This window comes from Eubalaena glacialis, chromosome 17 (genome assembly GCF_028564815.1).
Source record: "Eubalaena glacialis isolate mEubGla1 chromosome 17, mEubGla1.1.hap2.+ XY, whole genome shotgun sequence".
Classification (NCBI taxonomy): domain Eukaryota; kingdom Metazoa; phylum Chordata; class Mammalia; order Artiodactyla; family Balaenidae; genus Eubalaena; species Eubalaena glacialis.
The window spans coordinates 68,000,866-68,027,318 of NC_083732.1; the positions used below are offsets into that span (position 1 = coordinate 68,000,866).

At 39.8% G+C, this 26,453-nt stretch overlaps 1 pseudogene; it reads left to right on the forward strand.

Annotated features, from left to right (window-relative positions):
- The first annotated feature begins 336 nt into the window (after nt 1-336).
- Nucleotides 337-26,042, forward strand: LOC133077053 (uncharacterized; annotated as a pseudogene).
- Nucleotides 26,043-26,453: the final 411 nt, after the last annotated feature.

Sequence of the window (26,453 nt, forward strand, 5' to 3'; positions counted from 1 at the left end):
CAAACCACTCAGTGATTTAACAAAGACTAATGTTGGCCTTGATCATTTCCAAAACTAGTGAAAGTCAGTGTCCTGCACTGGACATTGTTTAATAATCGATATACAGTTTGGAGTTGTAGTTCTGTGAGAAACAGGTGAGGTCTATAGGTAAGAAGGGTCACCCGTGAAGGAAGAGGTGATTTGAGGAGGTCAGAGATAACAGGCTTCTTCAAATTTCCTGGACAAAAGCCCTCAAGGGTACTCATGCTACTATGCCAGGTACCATCTGTAATTGATGAGTGGTTTTCAAAACCATCCCCAGCTGAAGCATTTTGCAGTAATCCACTCTGGCAATACATGCTTGCTGCCAGTAAGTCCCATAGTTCAGACTGTCCACCTGAGTCATCCCTCAAGGAGTGTAAGTAAAGGCTTCTTCTCCCTCTCCACCCCTCCCTCTCAATCATCTCTCTCTTCAGGAACAGGCCAGCACTACTGAAGGCCAGTTAAATTCATCTCCAGATCTGACTGCCAAATGAAACGTTAAAATTCCCTCGACCCCTCCGAAGAAACTTTGGACAATCAAATAACATAACAATTCCAACCAGATGTCAAATACTTTTAGAGTACAATTTCTCATATCTTTTTACTTTCCTCTAATCATGTTTTTATGGGGAACATTTATAAAAATAAAATATTATGCTCTTAAGAATTATATGACACTGCTGTTTTTTCCTTAAGCGAAGCATATGTTTCTTTTCCAATTAGATATTAGGAGCACAAAAATTATTCAATGCACAAACAGCACTTAACACACTACTAGGCAGAAGTAACACCTCAATATTCTGTTATGTTATATAATTGCATTTATATCACACACTAAAACAAGGCTTGAGGGAGAAACAAAAGTATGTTGAGTCTCCACTTTGCACTAGATGCGGGACCAGAGCTGAGGACTGGGTTTTCCTCTTGAGAGACAGGAACTGAATATCTTCTGAAGCAAAAATGGCAACCTTATATAAAATAACCCAATCATTTTTACAAAAAGAAATAGAAGACGGGAAAATTTTAAAAAGCGTGTGAGAGAGAACGAAAAAAACAAAATCAATGTTCAGAATAAAGACTACTGAGAATAAAAGCAATCCAACTGAAAACAAAGGGTCCAACTTTTCCATGTAATGTCAGAAGGTGGTTAAATCTCACTGAGGATAATTTTCCATATTAACCCACACTATGAGTGTATGTGTGAGTTAGGACCCAACATCTGTGAGTATTTTACTCCTTCCACGTTGAAAGAAATACATTTCCTTTTGCTCCTACCCTTCAACAGAACAACACCCAGAATGTATTTTGACATCCTAAGAGAGAGAATTGCAAACACCACCTTGCAATGGACATCTGTCTTTTTTGTGGGTTGTGTGGTGTCTGAAACCCACTCCTTCTTGAAGAATCCCTCCCTCTGTGGCAAAGCAGGACTTGTGTGTCACTCTAGAGACTGAAAATTCCTGATACTCATTTTTACGAGCCTAACTGGTGCCTACGTAAAAGCCCATGACTTGGGCTCTCTCAGTCTGATTCCTGCAGCCCGGACTTTGAAATTGGAAGTGAAGCTAAAACGCAAAGGTCCTGGAGACAAGTCCCTGGCAGTGGTGGCCGTGGTAAAAAGACCGTCTGGGAGCAGCAGCAGCAGCCACTGTGCTGATGGTGGTGAGAGTGTCCAGCACCAGCCACAGCAGCAGAGCAAACTACGACGTCCAGCAGCACGTCATGGAGGCGGCAGTTCTGTCCACAAGGGCTGAGCTCCATGGAGTGATCTGGAGCATTGTTACTGGCTCTGAAGCCTTCTGGTCCGAATCTCTTGCAATCTAGGCCACTCTCGAGCTATTCATTAAATACCTTCCTCATTGTCTTTAGCGATTTATTAAAACAAGTTGCCGGACTTGATACAGCACTGCAATCTTACCTCGTATCTTTTTGCATCATTAAAAGACCATTTTTTAATTGGATATAAAAACCTACACGAAAGTCACAAGAGTAGTTCAAAATATTCCTGAATACCCTTCAGCAGCCAGTTTCCCTATGTAGACATGATATCTTTTCCCTAAAATGTCATTGTGTATTTAATAAAAAGAAATTCTCTTACATAATCACTGCACAATTTTCAAAATCATCAAATGAATACAAATACAATACTATTATCTAATTTGCAGACTTTATTCAGAATTTGCCAAGTGTCTCCATGATGTCCTTTATAGCGGAAGAAAATTCAGGATCATTCTGGAACTATTTAGTACATTTTAAGTAAATTTACCTCCTGCCTAAATCAGCCAGAGTTGTTTTCTGCTGCTTGCGACAGATAACCCAAACTGATAAAAACACTTGGAACCAGGAATGAGGTTCTACAAGTAATAGACTTTAAAATGTGCAATTGCCCATGTGGGAAAGGGTAGAGGCAGAGGGAAGAGAGGACCTGGGATGCTGGGCTGGTAAGCTGTTGAGCTATTTACGCTGAACTCTTGAGACCATCTACATGCCTAAGGAGGCTGTTGTATGAATGGAAAGCATAGGAATCGTTCCGAAGGTTGCAAGCTAGTGATTTCTTACAGTTATCAGTAGGATCCTATGAGAAAAAGACACGAGGAAAAATGGCCCTTCTTTCTCTAGACGTGTAATGCCTGGGACTCTACCAGCCCTTTTGTGACCAGAGAGGGACAAGTCTGAAAGGAAGGACAAGCCTCTGAGGATGCCATGGCATAGATGCAGAAACAGTGAATCCTTCAGAACATGGCTGAGTTTATCCTACCTCTGGACTTTTAGCTTTGTGAGATACATTTTCTTATTACTTAAGCAAGTTTCTGTCAGTTTTCTATTACATGCAGCTGAAAACACCTTAAAGATAAACATACTCAGTTAAATGACTCCAGCTCCGTGTTGACATTTTGTTTGATGGGTTAGCTGTTCTCATAAATATAAAACTAGAGGAGGTGTCATTATCCTCTACTATATCATAAAGCTAGCTTCCTAGATGCTTCCAACATGATATCTCTTTCTTCAGAGCATCAGAGAGGGTGGAATAAAATGTTGAAACCACCAACGATATGCAAAATACCACTGGTGAAAATAACAACACGAAGAAGCCTCTTAAAACGAGTTTCTCAGTGTTCCTGCATAACAGAGACAAAATATCCCAACAATGTTTATTAAAGACTTAATAGTACTAAGTAAATAATGCTAAGTAAGTCCTTTGTATGAATTAATTCATTAATCTACACAATAGGCTACACAACAGTAATCAGTCTCACTTTGTAGATGAGGATCCAGGATTAGAGAGATTAATCAGTTTCATCAAGATCACAGAGATCTTAAACAATGGAATCAAGATTCAAACCGAGGCAGTCCAGCTCCACAGCTGGCTTACTATCTTTTTGACAATTAAGCCAAAGTGATGACTCCCCCCCACCCCCGAGGGAAAATTAGCTTAACAGGTCAATTTGAACTGAAAAATAGGTGTTTGTGTTGAAGGAGGGGTATGGTGAAGGTATTATTTCAAAACTCGAGATGAGATGCCCTCAGAGAGGCGAGGGGGTGTCAGTTTGGAGGAAGGGCGCTGCTCCATCTCCACCAGCGCTGACTGCCTACCCGGCTCCAGGGTGGCCACTGCCACCCCACCGCCTCCACAGATGAAAGTGGCTGGCACAGAGGGACCATGAGGGGAACTGTAACAGTTTCAGAGGAATTGTTATGTTTAACAAAAACCTCTCAGAGAGCAGCTAGGGCTAATGGCCTCATTTTCTGGAAAATGAATCCGAGACACTTGCTCAATTATATCCCTGACCCACTCTCTTGGGCTTCAGAGGATAAGATAGGCTTGTGAGCTGCCCGAAGGTGGGGAAATGCCTGCTTATTTTAACAAAGTTCATGACCCACTCTCGGCTCTGCACAGGCCCCTATCCCTACTTTATCTGCTCAATGGCAGCTTGATACACCGCCAGGCCTGGATAATTCTTCGCAGAGAAGCACAGAGGTACGTTTCTATCATTCCATCTCTTAAAATATCACTTATCTGAGTTTTACACGTCCTGACTCAAAAGGATGCGTACATGGGAGCGGGGGCTGGAGCAGCAGGAGGCATTTAATTATATAGTTTGAGTGACTGGCTTCTATCCTATTGCAACAGTATGTAGACACTACCTCTCCAGCATCATCCTAAAAACCGCCACCAGCGCATCTTCGCAGGATTACTCAATAGTGACCCATTTATGTAATTAGCCAATCAGTATCTGGGGAAAAAAATAATAAAAGCTACCATTTGTGATCTAATTACATTTTGCCAGGCACTGAGCTTAGTGCCTTGTATACATTATATTAATTAATTCCCACAACAAGACTCTGATATGAGTACTGTCATCCCCAGAAAACAAGTGGAAACCAAGGCTCTGAGAAGTTAAGTAACCTTTCCACAGCGAGTAAGTAGTTATCACCAGTGATGTCAATGTTGGAGCAGAGACCCAAGCTCCTCCTCATTAACCAAGATACCACTTCACCCACTTCTTAATATAATTGACCAAAAGGGAATAATACTACAAACAATTACTATTCCATAATTAGCCTCCTTTCCAGTAGGATCAAATGCTAGAAAGAGGGGCATGGTATTATAGGTGCTTGGGAGAAATATTAATCAGGAAGCTGGATTAGGGCATTTAATCAACTTGCAGCACTTGACTTTCTTCTCGCAGAAATCTCTCTGCTTGGTTTTCACAACACCACTCATTCCTGATTTTCCTCCAACCTCAACTTTGCTCCTTCTTAATTTCCATTTCTGGTCCCTCCTCCTCTGCTAACCCTTAACTCTGTCGTCAACCCTCTTTTCTGTTCGAATTCCTTTTCTAGGTGATCTCATCCTCTTCTATGGCTTAAAATAACACTTTTGTACTGATGACTCATAAATCTCTATCCCTAGTTCTTAACACCCCCTGGGCTCTAGTTTTATATATCCCACTGCCTACTTGACATCGCCTCTCAGCTGTCTAATAGACATCTCAAATTTAGTATGTCCAAAATAAAATTCTTGATTTGCCCCTAGCTGTCTTCCTTATCACAGTTAATGATATCACTACCACCAAGTTTCTTGGGCCAAAAAACTTGAAACAACATTCATTTTCCTACTTTTCCTCATGTTTCTCAAACAATCTATCTGCAAATCTTGCCAACTCTTATCTCCAAAATATTTTCAAGATCCCACCACTTAACACCATCTCCATTGCTACAGCTCTAATCCAAGTGACCAGTGTCTCACACCTTGACTGCAGTGGGCTGTTTCCACTCGTTTCTTGCCGGAGTTCATTCTTCAAACAGCCAGCCAGGGTGATCTTCTTAAAGCATAAAACAGATCAAATTGATCTATTGCTTAAAAGTCTCCAGTGGTTCCACTGGGCTTAGAGGAAAACACCAACTCCTCAACATGACTAACAAAGCTGTACATGATACATCCCTGGCCAATCTTTCAGACATGACCACATACCTCTCTCCTCACCATTCTCCTCATTCCCAGGCCTTCTTTCTATTCTTCCAACACACTAAGCCCATTCACACCACTGGCCTTTTAAACATGCTGTTCCTTCTACATAGAATGTTCTTTCATCAGATCTTCTATGATTACCCCTTTCCCCTCATTTGAGTCTTGGCTCTAATGTCACCGCCTTAGAATGATTTTCACTGGTCATTTTAGCTAAAATATTGCAATATCTTCCTCCATTCACTCCTCCAAGTTACACTACATCCCATCACCCAGGTTTATTATTTAAAATGCACTTGCATTATGTCATAAGTATTATTTTGTGTTCACCATTTGTTGATTGTCTCTACCTCCTAGAATATAAGCTACAAGATGAGATCCCTGTCTGAATGTGTCCCTCTCAATGAAGTGCTGAGCTCTCTTGTGATACAAGGGAGGTCAAGCTTCTATAGAGACTGGATGAATTATTCCACAATGATATCCACTCATGATCAAGCAATCCATTAACACTCAGTAACCAAGAAACATTCAGATTAAAGTAATGGTTTCTAGAATTTCTTGACTCAGAATAATATGTTGTGGTTAGAGAACACAGATATTTTAGCTACTTAAATAGACTTTCAATTTTAAATTAACAAATCAACACTTTTACCCATCATCTTTTACCAATTTGAATGTGTTTTCCATTCAAAATAGGACAAAATCATTTGATGACAATAAAATTTCAGGGACCTACAAAACTGAGGACCAGATCTCTCTTATTCTGGTCAATACAAAATAAGTGCCTAGAATTGGAGTAATAGCATATCAGAAAACTAAGGTACGTGGCATAGGATGAGTGGTCAGGTGACAGGCAACAAAGAGTCTTTAGTTTGCAGCTAGAAAGATAAAAATTTATGCACAGAGCATCTATTTTGTGAAAATGTCACCCGTGGTAATTTGAAAGGAAGGTGATAAACTTTGTGAACTTGTAGCTTTACAGGAAGTGATTGGGAAACAACTTTTCTAGCAGATGTCGACTGTTGTTGGCCGCCTTTGAAAAGGTACTACAATAAAAAGAATGAGCTAAGGACACAATTAAATGATTTGTAAGCAAGTATGGAAGGTAACAGAGATGGTCCAGAGAATTTGGAAAGCAGAAGAGGCAATTGTTTCTTATCAGCAATTGGTGAAAGACTAGAAGATTAAAACACAGCCTTGTGTCAAAGAATAAATCAAGGGTATGGTTTTCACACCCACTGTTAAACTTCTGAATGAGTTAAGATGGCACTTAGCCTTTCATTTGGACAAAATAGCCCAAACAAAAAGAGCCTGAAGTTGTGGCTCTTCCAATGAAGCTTGGTTGGTTTAAGATAACTGCAGTAAAGATGAAACAGAGAGAGGGATGTCTCAATAAAGAGCTGTGTATGTGGCTATTAGCAGGAGGAACTAACCAGAATCAACTATAAAAAAAAAAAAAGTTGATTAAATATTTTAGAAAGTTGTACAGCCAAAGAAAACTATGAGCCTTCCAAAAATGTTTGTGACAGTTTTTTGTAGTCTAAAGACAGAAACTTTAACAACAGTTGGGCTTGTGAGCTTCTGAGAGCATTTTCAGGCTAAGCTTCTCATCCTTGAAGGGGGGCACATTCTGTAGTGCACTTTTCAGATGGAGCAAAGGCAAATAATAGAAAAAGAAAGACCTCTAAAGGGCAGATCCAAGGGCTACATGGAACAATGGATTGGAAAACCCTTTCCCAGGAGCCCAGTCAGAACCTAGTCATGAAGCATTCCTTATCTCCAGGGGATTGGGACCTGCAGTTAGATTTCAGGATTGATATGGACCAGCGACTTCCCCTTTCCAAATGGGAGTGCTGTAGACACCCTGCCACTATTCTACCATTCTGTACTATGTGTTTCGGGGAAGAGATAATCTATTTTTTCAGTTGGTTTGAAGATCAAAAGGAGCCATATCCAGACCATCAGGCACCACCCAGACATCACAAGCTTGGACTCTGATGCCCTGATTGGATAGGACTTTTGGATTGTCTCCTCAGAGACAGACAAAGTGAGCTGAATATTGATACCATAAGTGGTATCCTTAGTGCTGCTCACCAAACATTTCTAATTCTCTCACCCCAATTACATGGGAGGATTATAATTCCTTGCTCCCTTTTGGGTGGGTGGGACATGTGACTAGATCTGGCCAATGAGTTGTGAGCAGAACTGTCATCTTTTACTTCCATGTTATAGCATTTATTTCCTAGTGTGAAACCTTCCAGAGGTCTTTTCCATATGGCACAGTGATCAGCACTGATTGTGATGCTTGCTTCATTTTGGGAACCTGAGCAGCTATGATAAGCAGAGCTTCCCTGCTGATTCACAAAAGCCAATTGGCTACATAGTATTGTTTCAAGCCACTAAAATTTTGGAGTTTATAAGGCAGTACCTAAGCCTCCGGTAAACTCCTTTCTTTGACATCCTTTTAAAAATTCTTAGTTTATCATCTTATAACAATGGAGTAATACTCTATGCACTGTTTTATGACCTACTTATAAAAAGTCTCATGCATTCTTCTGTATCATTTATATACATACTTTGCAACATTATCACTTGTGGGTGTGCAATAGTCCATAGTAGGGATGTTATGTAATTTTTACTAAATCCCATAGTGTTAAACTTAACTGAGCTGTTTTGAGTTTTTAGTATGATAAATAACAATATAATGTATATTCTTTTAGCTAAATCTTAATAGTAGATTCATATGATTTTTAATTCTTATAATTAAAATTTGGGCATCAAAACATATGCAAAATTTTAAATATTTTAGGATTTATTAATTTATCCATTTATTCAAGTTGAATTTTAGGCATTACGGATTGAGTAGTAATCAAGATACACAGCACCTTCACGAAGCATATTACCCAACTGCTTCCAGAGAAAGTCAACTGATATCCTCTGATACACCCTACTGCCAAAAAAGTATGAGGCCCACTTTCCCACACCCTTAGCCACATTGAGGATGAGCATAGAAACATCTTACTACCATCCATAATATCTATTCAGAGTGTCCTGCCCTTATTTGAAGATGAGGAGAATGATAGTAACCTCATGTCACGGTCTAAAAATATGCTTATTTTCAGAAGAGTATGCATCAGAAACTAAAATGAGTAGTCAATCTTCTCTATCAACTTGGAAAAGGGGGCAAATCTCACATGTTCATAGTGCTTTGTTTAGTCCACTTTATAGCACTCCTTCCATTATACAAGTTGTCTACTCATGTCTGTTTCCCTCATTAGATTATCAAATCCTTGATAAAGAACAAGGAACAATGTTTAAGGAAGTATTAAGGTAGCCAATTACTCAAGCCAAGCCTTCAGGAGATAAAGGGTAAATCACATTCATGCTTATACTCTCCAACTTCACTTTCTCAGTAACAACAGGCAATGAATGCCCATGTTTTTCCTCTGTTCCTATCATTCCACTTCACTGAAAGGCAAGTTATTTATGCAGATAAAGGCAGCAACTGTTGTGCAGTTGAAAGAGCCTGACCACTGGTCATCTTTTGCAAACTTATAAAAAGAGTTGGATAAATAGCTGATGGTTGGCATTATTTATGTAGATATAAATTTTCTACTCACATTATAAGAAACAACAAAGAAAAAGAAGTAAAGAGCTATAGATTGTTTTTCCATACCAATTCCACATGTACATGCAGTGGCAACGCACAGTGATGACACAGAACAGAATCTGGTATGCCAAATCCATGGCAGTTAAAATCCAAACCAAAAACTCCTGCCCTAAAAATTCACTGGCAAATTTGTATGATGAAGATTTAGGCAGGATTATTTTTTAAGCTTTTCAAGGGAAACTTTTGGGAAGAGCCTAAAAAGAATATGATTCCAATGCTTTATAAGAAAAAATATTATTTTTCAATAAGATATAAAATATTTACTATCTGCCAGTGATGGTGTTCTGAGTGATATGTAGATATTACTGTGAAAATGTAATGTTTAAGGATGCATTTCATCCTACCTAAACCATAATTTGAGCAGTATATCGAAACCTTAAAAAAATCCAACCCCAGTGGAGTACAAATTGACTATTTCTGAAAATAAATGTGTGCATATCCTTAATGTTATTAGTTTCTTGTGGGTTTTCTCAAATATTCTCTTTTAGATTTTCCCACCAAACTAGTAAATTTTGATCAAACATCAGGAAGTGGTATGCAATATAAAGATATGAAAAAGGAAACATGATACACTTACTGCCATATTTATTTAATTTGCCAGAATGATTTTCTTTCCTTTTGGGTTTCTTGCTGCGCCCTTGAGGAATACTCTGTCTTTCTTTAGAGTGGGAGTGCAGTGTATAAATCTTCCCAAAACCTGGCTTACACTTTAGCCTCTTACTAATAGAAAAAATTTTCTCCAGAAGGCATTCAACCTTCTAACATCTATGCTCTCACCTCACTGACCCAACCTCATCCCACCAGCTTCTCCACGGTGGCCTCTGCTCCACACCAAGCCACCTCCACCACTTTTGTCGACTCTTGTCTAACCTAGTTGTTTCTCTTTCCCTTCTATTCTGCTTAGTTCCTGTCCCCTTGCATTTGTCTCTTTTGTTTGTCTTCTGGAATGTCTTCTCTCTACCGTTTATGATTCCAAGCTCTGTATTTCCTTTAAGTCCAGCTCCACACCCCACTCCACCTTTCAACCTTCCTTTCACCTTGATCAATGTTGGATATTCTCCAAAGCCCCATAGATCAGACTCATCCAGTGATCCCACACTTGCTTACATGATGACCTGGAATTATTTACTCTCTAGCCTTTTAGGTAGATATATATATCTGACTTACCCAACCGGTATCAGTAGAAAAATTATTAGACTAGGAACTAGGGTTCTGTGGCTCACCATACAATTCTTTGAGTATTACATTACACAAATCACCTAACAATTGTTTCTTAATGCGAAAGAGACAGTGTTGAATTACAATAATGTCATCTTCACACCTAGCATTCTATGAATCTCCTTAGATTCACAGAATTGTCTTTTGTTTCCCTTGTATCTCCCATAACACCTACTACAGAGCTGGACAAATACTACTTTAATAAATGTAATTCAATAAATTCAATAAGCAACTGCTGGTAGATTGATAAATGAGTGGGTGGGTGGGTGGATGGATGGATGGATGGACAGATTCAGCTCTATGATCTTATCAACTTTATAATCCCTCATTTCTCTGAACCAGCTAAAGTAAAAATTATCAAATATTTAATATTCTCTTTCTATACTGATCACATATGTTACTAATGAATATTATTCTCATTCTTCTTTTGTTTGCTTCCCAAATATGCTCTAATAAAAGAAAACTCTCTGCCTCCCTTCAGAAAAGCCCTGTGGAATCTACCTGCTCCAATGAATATATCAAGTTGCTTTTACAACTTTAATTACTCAAAAAGAAAAGATTCAATTCAACACTGAGAAATGTTATGATTTTTTAAAAATGACTGGTTCTTATGAGACGAGATTATGTTGCATAACCAAGACCTGAAATTTGATTCTCATCTATGGTAACTCTGGATGTTTCAATTTTGTAAAATCATTTTCATCAACAATTTGACAGAGAAAAGCAAAAGAAAATGATTTTGTGCCTTCTAACAGCTGTAGATTTGTGAGCAGAGAGTAAATGACAGGCGTATATTTGGATCAAAGTGTGAAGATGTACTTAACTCTCTTCCAACACTCATTCTCAGCGCCATTTTTAAGATATAAGAATTAATTCCCATGTACGCAAACCAATTCAGATTTCCATGTGATTTACTGCTTTACATTTCCAGGCAAAAACTGCCTGTAGGAAGCCTGTATGAGAGGAACCTACAGGAAAGTTGAATGTAGGAATCCTTTCTGGAAGATCAGGATCTCTTGCAAAAAGACTGAAATATTGCCTTCCCGGGAGTCTCTTCTTTGTTGGTCTTTAGCCTCCATCATCACTCTGCCCTCTAGTTTTCAGATTCCTTTCTACAATATCAACAGAGCACACATGGCACAGTAAAGGTAGTTATGACCTAAACCCTTAATCCCAAATATCCAACCTTTGAGACAGTTCTCTTTCTCACTTATACAACACTCCATCCTATTTCAGGCATAATTAAAATATCTCTGTCTACTCCAAAATCAAGATATTTCATGATGATGGAAGTGGGGACCATGTATTCTGGGCTTTTACAGGGTGTTCCAATTTTAAATACTGTATATGACTTCTGTCCAGTTACATAACTACTTATCAAGTCATATTTCAATTTTTAGTTTTAGTCATATGGTCACCACAGCTGTGGGTTATAAAATGATGCTAGTGATGATCCTGCCAATATAATTCTCAAACTTGTATTCATTCAACAAACATCTACTGGTTAGACATTTATTTACTCAGCAGACATTTATTGAGTGCCAGGTATTGTGCAATGATTTGAGATACAATGATGAATAAAATACAGTATCAGCCTTCTAGAACAGAGGTCAGCAAACTTTTCCTGAAAAGGGCCAAGAGTAAATATTTTAGGCTTGTGGGCCATATAGTTCCTATCATAAGTGGGAAAGAGCCATTGAAAATATGTAAGTGAATGAATCTGGCTGTGTTTCAATAAAACTTTATTGACAAAAACAGGTGGCAGACCAGATTTGGCCCATGGGCCATAGTCTGCTGACCCCTGCTCTAGTTGTTTATAGCCTCTAGACCAGTACCATCCAATAGGAAAAAGATGCAAGGCACAAATGTGAGTCATATATATATACTTTTAAATTTTCTACTAGGCATGTTTTAAAAAGTAAAAAGCATCAGGTGAATTTCACTTTACTAATGTATTTATTTGACTTGATATATCCAACATATTATCATTTCAGCATGCAACCAGCGTTAAAAATTAGTAAATATTTCGCATTTTTTGTACTATGTCTTTAAAATATGGTATTTTACACACATGGTGTATCTCAATTCATCCTAGCTACATTTCAAGTGTTTCATACCACGGGTAATTAGCGACCACCATGTTGGATAGCCAGGTCTAGATAGATGAATAAACAGGTAGTTGATAGGGATAAGCACAAGGTACTTAGTACTTGTTATCCCTAACAAGAAGGAGGAAAAGCCAACCTCATCTCCATAGCGGTTGTGGCTGATGGCCAGGGAGGGTTTGTCAAAGGACAGGCATACCGGAGGATGAACAGGAGCTCCTTAGTTGAAGACAGGGAGGAGGAGGGAAGGAGGATTCTGGACAGAGGAAAGATATGCATAAAAACCTGGAGACAGGGAAAGGTGCAGCTTCCTCAAAGAATGTAAAGTAGCTCAGTATGCACAGAGCCCGGCGGGAAGGGTGCTGACCCCCACTAAGGCAGTGGGAGTGGAGTGAGGTGAATTAGTTGTGAGAGAAATTAATGAGACAGAATTGACGGAACCTGGAGATTGATCAGACACAGGGGATGAAGAAGAAGGATGAGGAAAGGATGATGTTGAGGGTTCTGGCTTATACAAAATGCAAAGACAGAGCCATCATTTGTCAAGATGGGACGCGCAGGAGCAGGGGCAGATTTGGGGAAAGATGAAGAGTTTAGCCTTCGACACTCTGAGCTTTGAGGCTTCAGGGAGACATGCACAAAGATAATGGGAGACACACACAAGCAGCCCCCATGCACAGAATATGCCTTCACACTCAGGAAAGCACTTCATGTCAGTAGCTGCCCTCATTTTGTGATCAACAGTCTCTCTCTCTCTTCCCTCCAATAAAGATTTTTTTCTAGTGGCTCTGCCACCACACGAAGGGGTTGAAATCCTGTCTGCCAGGAACACTGACTCTCTCCTCTCCTCTTTACCTAATTAGCTCCTGTTCATTTCCAGGTCTCAATTAAAATGTCACTTCCCAGAGAGACTTCTCAGATCCCCCCAGAAGAGGTCAGACCCCCTTGTGAATACTCCCTGTATCTTTTTCCTCAGTGGCAATTTCCACACTTGTAATTTTGCATCTATTTGTGTAATTAGTTGATTAATGACTTTCTGCCTGGAGGTAATATTCAGCAAGAACTGTGTCTATTCTTACTCCACACTCTAATACTAGCCTCTGACTTCCCTGGCACATGGTAGAGAGATGCTCGGTAAATATTTGTTGAATGAGTGAATATGATATTAAAAGTCCCCACTGAAATCCAAAATTAACTGGAAAGGATTATAAATCTTAGCATGAATCAGTGCAGTGGATTCCAATTATTTTTCTATAATTTAACTGAATTTTTTTTCAATTCCTCATTCACAGCTGAGGTGGAAGAAATTTAATCACAGTCATTTCCCAACATTGCTAAAGGCATTCCCTGCCCAGGAAGCCTTTTCCAACTGGAGTGGGTTATGTCAGGAGTCTTATTCCTTCCTTTCAGGGCACAGGCTTTTAGAAACTAGAGCCAGAAAGACTGACCCTTCCCTCAATTTTCTGCCGTGTAATATCCTTCTCCTTAGGCAATGTGTGGACCAAACTTTAGCTGCAAGAATGGAGGTATGTGGCAGAAGAGAGGGATAAAAAATAAAAGTGAGGGAGGGGCAGAAATGGGTCAATAGTTTAAAAATGTTATCCAATCACATTAGTTTATTTAAAAATTAAGAGATCACATAAATTAGGAGTTTGGGATTAACATACACATACTACTATATATAAAATAAAAAACAAGGACCTACTGTATATCATAGGTAACGCTACTCAATAATCTATAATAACCTATATGGGAAAAGAATCTGAAAAAGAAAGGATATATGTATATTATAACTGAATCCCTTTGCTGTGCACCTGAAACTAACACAACATTGTAAATCCACTAGACTCCACTATAAAATTAAATTAAAATAAAAATTTTTTAACAATTAAGAGATCAGGCTTCCCTGGTGGCACAGTGGTTAAGAATCCACCTGCCAATGCAGGGGACACGGGTTCAATCCCTAGTCCGGGAAGATCCCACATGCCGTGGAGCAACTCAGCCCGTGCACCACAGCTACTGAGCCTGCGCTCTAGAGCCCGCGAGCCACAACTACTGAGCTCACGTGTCACAACTACTGAAGCCCGCGCGCCTAGAGCCCGTGCTCCACAACGAGAAGCCTCCGCAACAAGAGAAGCCACTGCAATGAGAAGCCCGTGCACCACAACGAAGAGTAGCCCCCGCTCGCCGCAACTAGAGAAAGCCCGTTTGCAGCAACGAAGACCCAACACAGCCGAAAATAAATAAATAAATAAATAAATAAATAAATAAATAAATTTATTCATTTTAAAAAAATTAAGATATCACAAATAACTATGAATGAATGGATTTCAAATCAGAGATTTCCACTGCAGGACAGACTATATACAGCAGCAAGAAACATGAAGAAGAAAACAAAGTTTTTCCCGGGGAGTCTAACTACTGAGCAGAACAGAACCACATCTTCACTTTTGTGTCCCCCGTGGCATGCAGCACAGCCCTGGATGGAGTAAGCCCTCAGCTCATAGTTCCTGAATTAAACAGCAGTCTAAACTTCTCCCTCATAATTACTCATTAAGTGCCTGTTGGGTTGCCACCTCCAGCTCCGGATCACAAGTTGCATGAAGGCATGGATACTGAACCAGTGATGCTGTGCCCTTCTTACTTCCTGCTGCATCTCTAGCACCCATCACAATGCCTGGTGCAAAAGAAGTGTTGGGTAAATATTTATGCAATAAATAAACAGGTTGAATAAGAACAGGGTAGGTGAGAATGTGCAAAGCCAAAATCCCCCTATCTTTCAAGCTCTAGCTCAAATTTTAAGCCTTTATCATAGTAGCACTTCCTCCTAGACAGAAGTTTTCGCTCCTACCTCTGACTTCCTCAAGTATCTTGTTTATCCCTCTTGGAGCATTTATTAAGTAGCAGTACACATAGTGGGTAAGGGTGCAAGCCCTGGAACCAGAATGCTGTTGTTTAAATAGAAGCTCAGGCATTTACAAGCTATAGTACTTAGGAAAATGACTGAAGGTTCCTGAGTTCTGCTTCTCATCTACAAAATGAAGAAAACTATACTATCAGTTTATTAAGGGTTGGTGTAGGACTAATGAAGTAATACATGAAAAACTCTTAGTTCAATATCTAACACATAGTAAGCATTCAAAATTATCTATTATATTTATCACTCTACTTTTATGATGATAGTTTTTAAAACTGCTACGTTTATTGAATACATAATATATTCTGAACATGGTAGAAAGCATTTTATATGGGTTTTTACAATGAAGCCATAAGTGATCCTATGCAGCATTACTTTACCTACCATTATGAAGCTGAGGCTCAAAGGGTTACACAAACTGTCCAAGGTCACATAACTAGTAATAGATTTGCTGTCATTTGAGCCCAGCCAATAAAGCAGCAGCCCTGCTCACTGTCTTCATGAATGTACACATCTTAAGTCTTACACTAGGTAATAAATTCCATTGCGGGCAAGGATTTGATCTGATTTATTTTTGTATCCCCCAAAGCATCTAGCTTAATGCCTTATATGCCAACGATCGGTAAATATTTATTAAATGACCGAACACAGAGCGAAGGGATCCCAAAGTCAAATTTTATCAATGTCATCATTTTGTCCCAGCACTAGCTCTGCAGAAGTTGCTCCCATGCATTCTGAATAGAGGGAATCCTTTCCATGTTTAAGCAGCACCTACACTAACATACACATTAAACAGAGCAGTGTTCCCCTAAAAGAAATGCCACGTAAATAAGTCCTTTGTACAACCAAGTCTAACTACATGTTGGCTTGATTCATCAAATATGTAGTATCCAAAAAAGTTTGCTTTAAACCATGTCAGCCAACATAGTGACACATTTCATTAGTGCCCTCTATACACATTTGAAATTTTAAAAAGCATTTATATGTTCTGTACGACTTTGTTTGTACTAGACAAGCTGCCTTTGACAAGGGCTGGGGAATGGCAAGAGCAACAGCAATGATGATACAGTCTTGCTCAGAAAACACCAATAGCAACCATCACACAAAATAATGCATGGAGAATTTGTGGCCCTGCAGACCCAAAACAGGAGCAGGTAGGCAGTGAGTCGCCAGCTAGGGAGAGGAAATGACCTAAATGGGAAAGAGTCTTAAGTGTTTACAGGATCTTAAAAATGCTAGAGCAGCAGTTCTCAAAGTTTGGTCTGTTGACTATCAGCATCGGCATCACCTGGGAACTAACTCCACAGTAATGCAAACTCTCAGGCCCCAGCCCAGCCTTCACACTCAGAAACTCTGGTGTGGGGCTTTAAGAAGGCTTCATGATGATTCAGATGAACGCTAGGGTTTGAGAACCACCAATACAGGGCATAGATATTCACACCCTTCTTTTCTAGAAATGAATTCTGAGGCCATAATTCTTCCAAGATCACACTACTGGTTAGTAAAGACCAGAACGTCTACCTCCTGGTTCACAGGAAGGAGGGTTGGGAGAGGTGAAGGCAGATGCAAAGGGACTTTATGTCCTTGGAGCCTAAGTTCCATTTATTTCTGAACATTGTGAAACAGTTTAGCAGGGGTCTCTGGGTGAAGACTGCTAAGACAGGTTCTGACAACCATTGGATTAATGGCTGGAAGCACTGGAGTAAACAGAGTTAAGCCAGTGTTCTTTACTGTAGAACATTTAACATGACGATATGTAATTTCATCTTCCAGAGGATGATAAGAGTATGTAGTAATTGCCAAAATTGTTTTACCACAACCTCTGTACTAAGTTATAAAAAAAAGTGTGAAATGCCAATCTACATTATGTCAAAATTGTAAACAATATTTGTTATATAACTGATTGGTTCATTTTTTAAATGCAATCAAATCAGTCAGACTCAAAGGTGCTTAACTTGTAGCCCATAGGTTCCTAAATGCTCTCTGGTTCCCAGGAAATTATAAGCAATTCCCTGAAATTATAAGCAACATTTTTATGAGTATGTGCAAATATGATATTTTTCTGGAGGATTTCCAGAGATTTTTATTAAATTTACTAAGGGATCTATGGCTTATTCAATCACTTGATATGTTAGTTTCATGAAGACACAGCCAATGAAATTTGAGTATTTCCTTTAGCTTAGATTCTCAAGATTTCTCACTTTCGCTACTACAAAATTCTCCTGATTGCTAATTCTACTTCCCTTCCAGTCTTTCTGTTCCACAATTTAATTTTCTTAAACTTCAAACCTATTAACATTCATGCTTAAAAACCATTGCCTACCAATTCGAGTATAAACATTTCAGGCATCCACAATAAGGCTCTTTTTTCCTGGCCTCATCTCTCACTCTCTCATGTATCCCACAGTCAAACAACTTGTTTTTCCCAGACACACTCACCTTGACCACCTCTGTATTTGGAACTACCAACCTCTATTTCCTTCTCACTTTTTACACCCTTCTCTAAAGCTGTCTCTTCCATGAAGTCTCCTTGATTCACCAAACATTCAGATTTTCTCCTCCAATCATGTCTCCAAGGCAAATACATGTCAATCTGTTATGATATTAATCATACTTGGAACATAAATAATCACTACTGGTATGTTTACCACCCCTCCTGTGCTTCAGCACATAACTGTTTTTACTCTTGTCTTTAATTTGTCTCTGGATGTTTTTGCTGGGTCACCCCACTCCGGGCTATCACCAGGAAAGCAATATTGACCTGTCATATGTTTTATCCTGAAATGATCAGATTTTTGTCAGAAAAAAAAAGCTCCTTTCAGTTCAGAAACAAATTCTTATCCATTTAGAAACCAAGAGAAATTTAGATTTTTTTGTATGATTTTGTTTGTATTAGAAGAGGCTGCCTTTAACAAGGGCTGGGGAATGGCAAAAGCAATAGGAATGATGTAGATTCAGAAGCATCCATCTATCCAGCAGGTACAAGCAGAAGCTTCTGTGCAAGCTTATTCCTGAGATAAAAGAATATAATTAAGGAAGATCAATAAAACAACAAAGATTTTCTCTTGCTCTTTGTTCATCTTTCCCCTAATGTTGAAGAACTATCACATATATTTTCAGAAGTCATGAATCAAAAATAATCATTTTGGGTTTTAATACATTAATCGACCTCCAGTATTCATCATTCCCTATTCCCACTTTCTTTCTCCTTCAGTAGAAATGCCTTTATTGGAAATAAAAGGATAAAACAAGATGTTGGGGGTAGAGAACAGGAGGCCAAAAAGACTTAATTCTATGGACAGAAAATTCTAAAATCAAAATTCCAGCCAAAGTTGGAATTTCACAGGAAGAAGTGCAGAGGATTAGAATCCTATTTATAGACTTACTGGCAGGGCCAAGTCTGAAGAAAGAAAGTATGCCCCTCCACACACACAAACCTCAACCCAGAACTCTAAGCAGGCTGCTTCAGCCAGAGACATAGGGTTAAAATCACAGCAGAGTTTGGGTTGGAACAGAGCAGTGGGCAGCCATGACCATGGAAACAGCATAGAAAGAGCTCAGAGTCATCTCTGTCTATGTGTGTTAGGGGTGTGGAGCATCCCAACTGGGAGACTAAAATCCTCTGTGATCTAGGATTCCCTTTTATTCATGCCAATCAGGAAAGAAGATTGTAAATAAACCCACTGGCTCTGGGTTTACTGACACAACCAAAATACAGAACTAGGCACAGAACTTTGAGTTTCCACATTGAAAAAATCTATCATATCCATTAATTTATACACTTCTAAAAGATAATCTGGGCTTAATATTTCCCTTTCCTGTCTCTCCCTTCTCTAGTTGGCTAGTGACAGATACCAATTGGCAGAGATGGATTGAGAAATGCAAACAGCATGATAGCTAAGTAAATACAGGAGTTTAACCACCACCCCTCCAAGTGTTTATGCTTAAGCATCCCAACTACCATTCCAGAGTTCAAAAATTAACTCTTCTTTTTCTCAATACATTTTATTTCTTCCTGATATATATTTCCCCAGCAAATTCAGCTTATGTACAAGTGAAAACGACAATCTACCAAGGATTACCTAACTGGGTCCTACCTAATCTCCCTTCAGTATTTTCTGTCTGACTTTGAGCAAGTCTTTCCCCTACCCACCTGTCTTGGTTACTCTCTCTATAAAGTGGAAATGTCTTGCTCTTCTCATTAAGTCTAGTGTCTGCTCTAAGGCATGTGATGCTATAATTCAATAAATGTTAAATGATGCTAACAATTTGCATCATATCCTTCAAAAGCACCTTGAGTGCTTAGGATGAATCCAATAAGTAAACTAAAATAAATTTGATTCCCTAGAATTGCTTAATAGAAGAGTAACTGAGATGCTCTCAAGTTAATTACTACCAACCGGTGGGTGCAAGAGATGATTCACTTTTTTTTTTTAATTAATTAATTTATTTATTTATTTATTTTTGGCTGTGTTGGGTCTTCGCTCCTGTGCGAGGGCTCTCTCTAGTTGCGGCAAGTGGGGGCCACTCTTCATCGCGGTGCGCGGGCCTCTCACTATCGCGGCCTCTCTTGTTGCGGAGCACAGGCTCCAGACTCGCAGGCTCAGCAGCTGTGGCTCACGGGCCCAGTCGCTCCGCGGCATGTGGGATCCTCCCAGACCAGGGCCCGAACCCATGTCCCCTGCACCGGCAGGCAGATTCTCAACCACTGCGCCACCAGGGAAGCCCCCTGATTCACTTTTTTCAACTTCAATTTGAGGGATTGATTTTATGGCTCCTCGGGTCTCTTTCACTGTTGAAATCCCACAAAATAAATGAATAATCAAAAAAAGAAAAATCTGCTGTTGCTTAAGCCTGGGTTACTGTTCCTTCCATCTTTTTTTGTTTTTCCAAAATCAGTGTTGCCATCATGATACACATCCCTCAGATTCTGTTCTGATCACAAATCTAGGTGCACAGTTTTCCTTTTATAATACAAATATGTGTGCGTAGTGATATTCATTACCATTGCCTTTTACTGTGCTGCACACTACCCCAGAACACTGAAAAACTACACATGCAAATATCAAAACAGAAGACCTACTTGAAATATATTCTTATTTTCATTTGAGTTTATCTATTTAATAAGCCATTTGATCCAGAAGATCCTTCTGTTACAGTGTCTGAAATTTGGCTAACCTGCTGCCTTAGGAACCACTATAAAAGTTGTGATATTGCAAAACTAATATTATAATTTTATTTTATAATAATATAGAAAATATGTTCTACACCATACAATGGCAGACTCAGTAATACAGAGTAATGCCTCATCTATCCAGGATGGTTGGGTAATGAGGTAGTCCACCGTGATTTGCCCTGAGAACTGAGGCTTATTCCCTTTGTACACCAAAAGGTTGTGTTTGAACTAATTTTTGATGGAATGATTTCCCAAATGTATTACACAATTTCTGGCTTAACCAAATATATACACATTGTTAATGATGAAGTCAGCACATGGCTATCAGCCATCACACTGCGCAACATCACAGTCAGATGGAGGCCTGGGAGGGGAAGGCTTGCTTGCTCCTTTGTTAAATGTTCTCAGCTGGTTCTGCTCTCAAAGTCATGTGTATGAAAGGCTTTATATTTCCTTTCTCACTATTAGTTGCCCTTTTATCATTTTCAATGTTCTTGCTCCAAGCAATTTTCATTCCTTTAAATTCCTGTTTTTAATTTGTAGAAAGCTCGATAACAAAGCCCTGCTAGGAGTCATTGCAATTTCTGCATATAAGCTAAAGGGGGCACAATTAGGAATCAGTAAGAATGAATGAGGATCCCTGAGTGGTCAAGAAGTAGATGCTCCAACTGCCTGCTTCTTTACCAGGACCCAGAGAGTGAGGTTGCTGAGAACTGTCCACAAGGGCAAGTACTCTTGATTCTGCCTCATATTTTTATCTCATTATTTCACCCTGATGGTGTCTCTTTAACTAGATTATATAAAGTCCATAAAGGCAGGAAACATATTGCATCGTTCATCTGGTTTGTCACACTACTTACTATAGTGCTGAGTACATAAAATGTTTTCATGTGATTTGTCTGTGCTTTCCCCCAGAAACCTGGAAAAATCCTCATTTAAATGTTAATACAATATAATACTTAAAATTTGTCATTTAGCATTAATTTTGCCAAACTTTCCCTCCAATAGAGTTGACTGACTTGCCCTAGACATTGCTGTAAATAAAGATTTCTTGTTTAATTTGTGGCGCCGTAATTAGAAACCAACCTCCATATTAGTTACTCTCTTTTCCTGATTCACAATTCTTTCACAGAGAATTTTTTTCTGTCTGTGTAATTTGTAAGCAAAATTTCCAGCTCTGTGCTGACGCCCAACTGTAGCCTTTATTTTCACATCTGCATGTCCAGTAACTCATTAACATTTCTTAAGCTGTGTCTGCATCAAACTTTTCTTGGCTTGTCAAAGGATCTTTCCTTTGATCATGGCAGTGAAAAGAACTGTGAGTGGAGACTGCTCCTAGAAACGACATGCAAAGGCATCTCTGGCCCATATAGATATGTATTCAGAAATTTTCATTTAATGTCCTATGTTATTTCAATTCTTTTCACCCTGCAAAAGTCACTTCAGGAAATCATCTTTCCTTATGATATCAATTTTCTCAGGATCAAGTTCTTGATTGGCCCAGGATGTAAAAGTCCATACTCTCTTGGCCACACTGCAAACATGTCTTGCCTCTGTCTATAATGTTTCGGTTGCTTCTGAAATCATTCTCTAAACCTGTCATGTGTCCATGCCACTTGTGTGTAGACACTTGGAAAGTGGGGTCACTAATCTAAATACAAAATTCTAACACCAAACATTGGTTATCATTCTGCACCTGCAGAGGGACTTGTAGAGTGACACAGCCTTATATATGCTACCTGACACCAAATCCTCCTGGGGACAGTAAGGTCTGCTCAGATTCTAATCCTACTGCAAGAATTCACTGAGTATCTCCTTTAACATGCCCTTCTTTTCTTAAAGCTAACTTTTTAAAACACCATCTCATTTAGCTGTGAGAAAGCAGGTGCAAAAGCCACTTCTGTGCTCATTGCAAACATTTATTTTTCTTCCTGACACCCTTGAAAATCCAGAACGACTGCAGCCTATCCTGATCCTTAAGCCGTATTCTCTGTAAGCAGAACATGGGACTGACACAATATAGTCTCATGGCTAGCTGGATATATTTTACAGTAAAATCTGTGTATTGAAGCATGAATAAAAATATATACATACATCTTACAGAGAAATAATAAAATGCTCATGTACTCACCAAAGACTTGAGATATCCAGCATTACAACCCCCTTAGTTCCCTGTGAACCCACCCCAATCATATTTTCCTTCCTCCCCTCCAGAGGTGACCACCATTCTGGGTGGTCTTACAGACATCTATAGAACACTCGATGCAACAACAGCAAAATACATTCTTATCAACTGCACATGGAACATTCTCCATGACAGACCATATGTTAGGCCATAAAACAAGTCTCAGTAAATTTAGGAGTACTAAAATCATACAATATGTTCTTAGACCCCAGTGGAATAAAAGTAAAAATAAATAACAGAAGCAATTTTGGGAAATTCACATATATGCGGAAATTAAACATTACAAAACTAAATAACCAACGGATCAAATAAAAACAAATCACAAGGGAGATTAGAAAGAGATTAATAAAAGTGAGAACAAAACATACTTAAATTTATGGGATGCAGATAAAGCAGTGATTAAAGTGAAATTTACAACTATAAATACCTATATTTAAAAAGAAGAAAGACCTCAAATTAATAACCTAAACTTCCACCTTAAAAATATAAAACAATAAAGCCAACTAACCCGAACTTAGTAAAAGGAAAATAATAATAATAATGATGATGATAATAATAATAATAAAGAATAGAGTGGAAATAAATGAAACCAAAAATTAAAAAGAATAGAGAAAAATCAATAAAACAAAAGTTGGATCTTTGAAAAGATCCACAAAACTAACAAAATTTTAGCTAGACTGACTAAAGAAAAAAGTAACACTAAAACTACTAAAATCAAGAAAGAAAGGACATCACTACCAATCTTACAAAATTAAAAGAATTACAAGGAAATTCTGTGAATAATTGTGTGCCAACAAATTAGATAACCTAGATAAAATAAAGGCCTAGAAAGACACAAACTATCAAAATTGACTCAAAAGAAAAAGTCTAATAGAGCTAAAAGAAGTAAAAGGATTGAATTAGTAATCAAAAAATTCCCAAAAAGAAAAGCCCAGGGCCAAGACGATTTTGCTGGTGAATACTACCAAATGTTTACAGCAGAATTATTAACAATCCCTCACAAATTTTTCCAAAAAATAGGAGGAAAGGAACACTTCTCGAGTCATTACCTGAGGCCAGTATTACCCTGATGCCAAAACCAGACAAAGAAATCACTAAAAAAGAAAACTATAAATCAACATACCTTATGAATATAGATGCAAAAAGTATCAACAAAATAGTGGCAAACTGAATCCAGCAACATTAAAAAGGATTTATCCCAGGAATGCATAGTTGGTTCAACACATAAAAATCAATCAAAGGAATACACCAAATTAATAGAATAAAAGACCAAAAAAAAAAATCATCTCCATACATGTAGAAAAAGCATTTGACAAAATCCAATATTATTATCATCTAGGATAAAGACACCCAAGAGTAATAGAAGGCAACTTCCTCAACGTGATAAAGGGCATCTATGAAAAACCCACAGCTAACATTATATTTAACAGTGAAACAGTGATTACTTTCACTCTAAGATCAGGAACAAGACAAAGATGCCTATTCAACATAATACTAAAGGTTCTAGCCAGGGAAGTTAGGCAAGAAAAGTTTTTAAGGATGGCATCATCTTGCATGCAGAAAATCCTAATTCACTAAAAAAAGCTATTAGAGTTAATGAAACTAGTTCAGCGAGATTGCAGGATACAAGATCAACATACAAAAATCAACTGCATTCTTTACACTAGCAATAAACCAGCCAAAAATGAAATTAAGAATGCAATTTCATTTACAATAGCATGAAAAGAATGACATTCTTAGAAATAAAATTAACAAATAAGTACAAGACTTGTACACTAAAAACTACAAAACTTCATCAAAAGAATTTAAAGAATACCTAAATACAAAGGAAGACACCTGTGTTCATGAAAGACAGTATTTTAAGACAGCAATTCTTCTCAAATTATCCACCAGTTCAATGGACTCTCTATCAAAATTTCAGCCACGCTTTTCTACAGAAAGTAACAAACTTACCCTAATATTCCCATAGAAATGAAAATGACTAAGCAAAGGCAAAATAATCTTGAAAAAGAAGAACAAAGTTAAAGGACTCTCACTTCCCATTCTCAAGACTGGTGCTGGCAAGCGGATAAGACAAACTGAACAATGGAATCGAATTTTGACAAATAGACCCATTTATGGTCAATTTATTCTCAACAAAGGTACCAAGAAAATTCAATGGGGGAAAGTATTCTCTGCAATGAATGGTGCTGAGACAACTGGATGAAAAGAATGAAGTTGGACCACTATGTCATACCATATACAAAAATTAACTTAAAAATTGAAATACCTAAATATAAAGACTAAAACTCTAAAACTCGTAGGATAAAAACAGGTATAAATCTTTGAGATTTGGATTAGGCAACGGTTCTTAGATATGACACCAAAAGCACAGGCAACAAAATAAAAATTAAAGAGGTTGGACGGTGGAGAGAGTGAGGGTTGGGTATATCTTCAAACTGAGGAGGTGCCCACCACCCATGCTGGTGGCTCCTCGGGAGTCGAAGGGCCCGCCATCCCTCTTGCTCCCGTGGCAGGGCTCCTCCCTGCTTCCCTGAGGTTCCCTGCCCGGCGTGGCTGCGGCCTTGACTGCGAGAGCGCTGGCGCCCACCCAAATGGACCAAGGGACCGCTACCACACGTACACCGAGCTCCTGGCCATCTTGCAGCGCTTCAACCAGAACCCTAAGGAGCTCAGGATTACCTGGTCCTGCGGGTGTGTGACCGGAGGGGCCCGACCCTGTCCCTGAATTCCGGAGAACCGGAGCCGCTGGGTGAGCTGACCAGCGACGCTCTCTTCAACTCCCGCTGCCAGGCCCTGAGGAGGGGCTGCAGGACGCGGCTTACCTGGCGGCCGCCGGCCTGGCGCCAGGGCTGGGAGTCCTTTCGACTTCGGGGCCACGGAGCCGCCCTTCCGCTCCTGCAGCACGCTGGGGGAGGGCACCCAGCACCCTGCTAGCGCGCAAGCCAGGCGTGCTCCCCTGTATCTACAGTGAGACGCCCTCGCCCTCCTCGCTCTCCTCGCTCCGCGCTCGCTGGAGCACGTGACCTTCACGCGGGGCCCGCAGCGGCACCAGCTGATGGCCACGCCCTCTGAGCTGCCGTTCTCGTGGGTCAGCCTGGTGGTGAAGAGCCTGATGGCGCAGGAGGCGGTGATGGAGACCCGTGGCATCGCCGACGTCCGTCTGCTCTGGCTGCTCTGGTGCCAGAGCCAGCACGGCCGCGACAAGTTCACGCTGAGACCCAACCCGACGTGAAAGGACCTCACGGGCTGGCTCCCGAGGTGCCCGAGAACAGGATGACCAAGCAGCCCACCAGGGGCCTCCTGGGGCTGAGCATCTGTGAGACTGCGCTGCAGCCGCAGCCGTGCTGCCCACGGGTTCCGGAAGGAACTGCCGCCGTGACCCACTCCTCCAACGAGGCCTGCGGGGAGGGGCAGCCGGTGCACCGTGACTAGGCCTCTCCTCACCCCACCCCCCGGGACTGTCCATTGGCACTGGGTGGAGATGGGGGCTCTAAATTTTAGGGGAGACCACAGGGCAGAGAGCTGGGGACATTGTAGGGGAGATGCAATGCCTCTGTCAGTGCCCCCCCCTCCCCGAGCACCCCCAGGATGGACTGAAGGACTGCCCACCTGCTCTCCAGTCTGGAGTAGGCAGGCTGCCCCTTGGCTACGTGTTTGAGGAGCGTGGACAGAAAAGGCCCATTGGCAC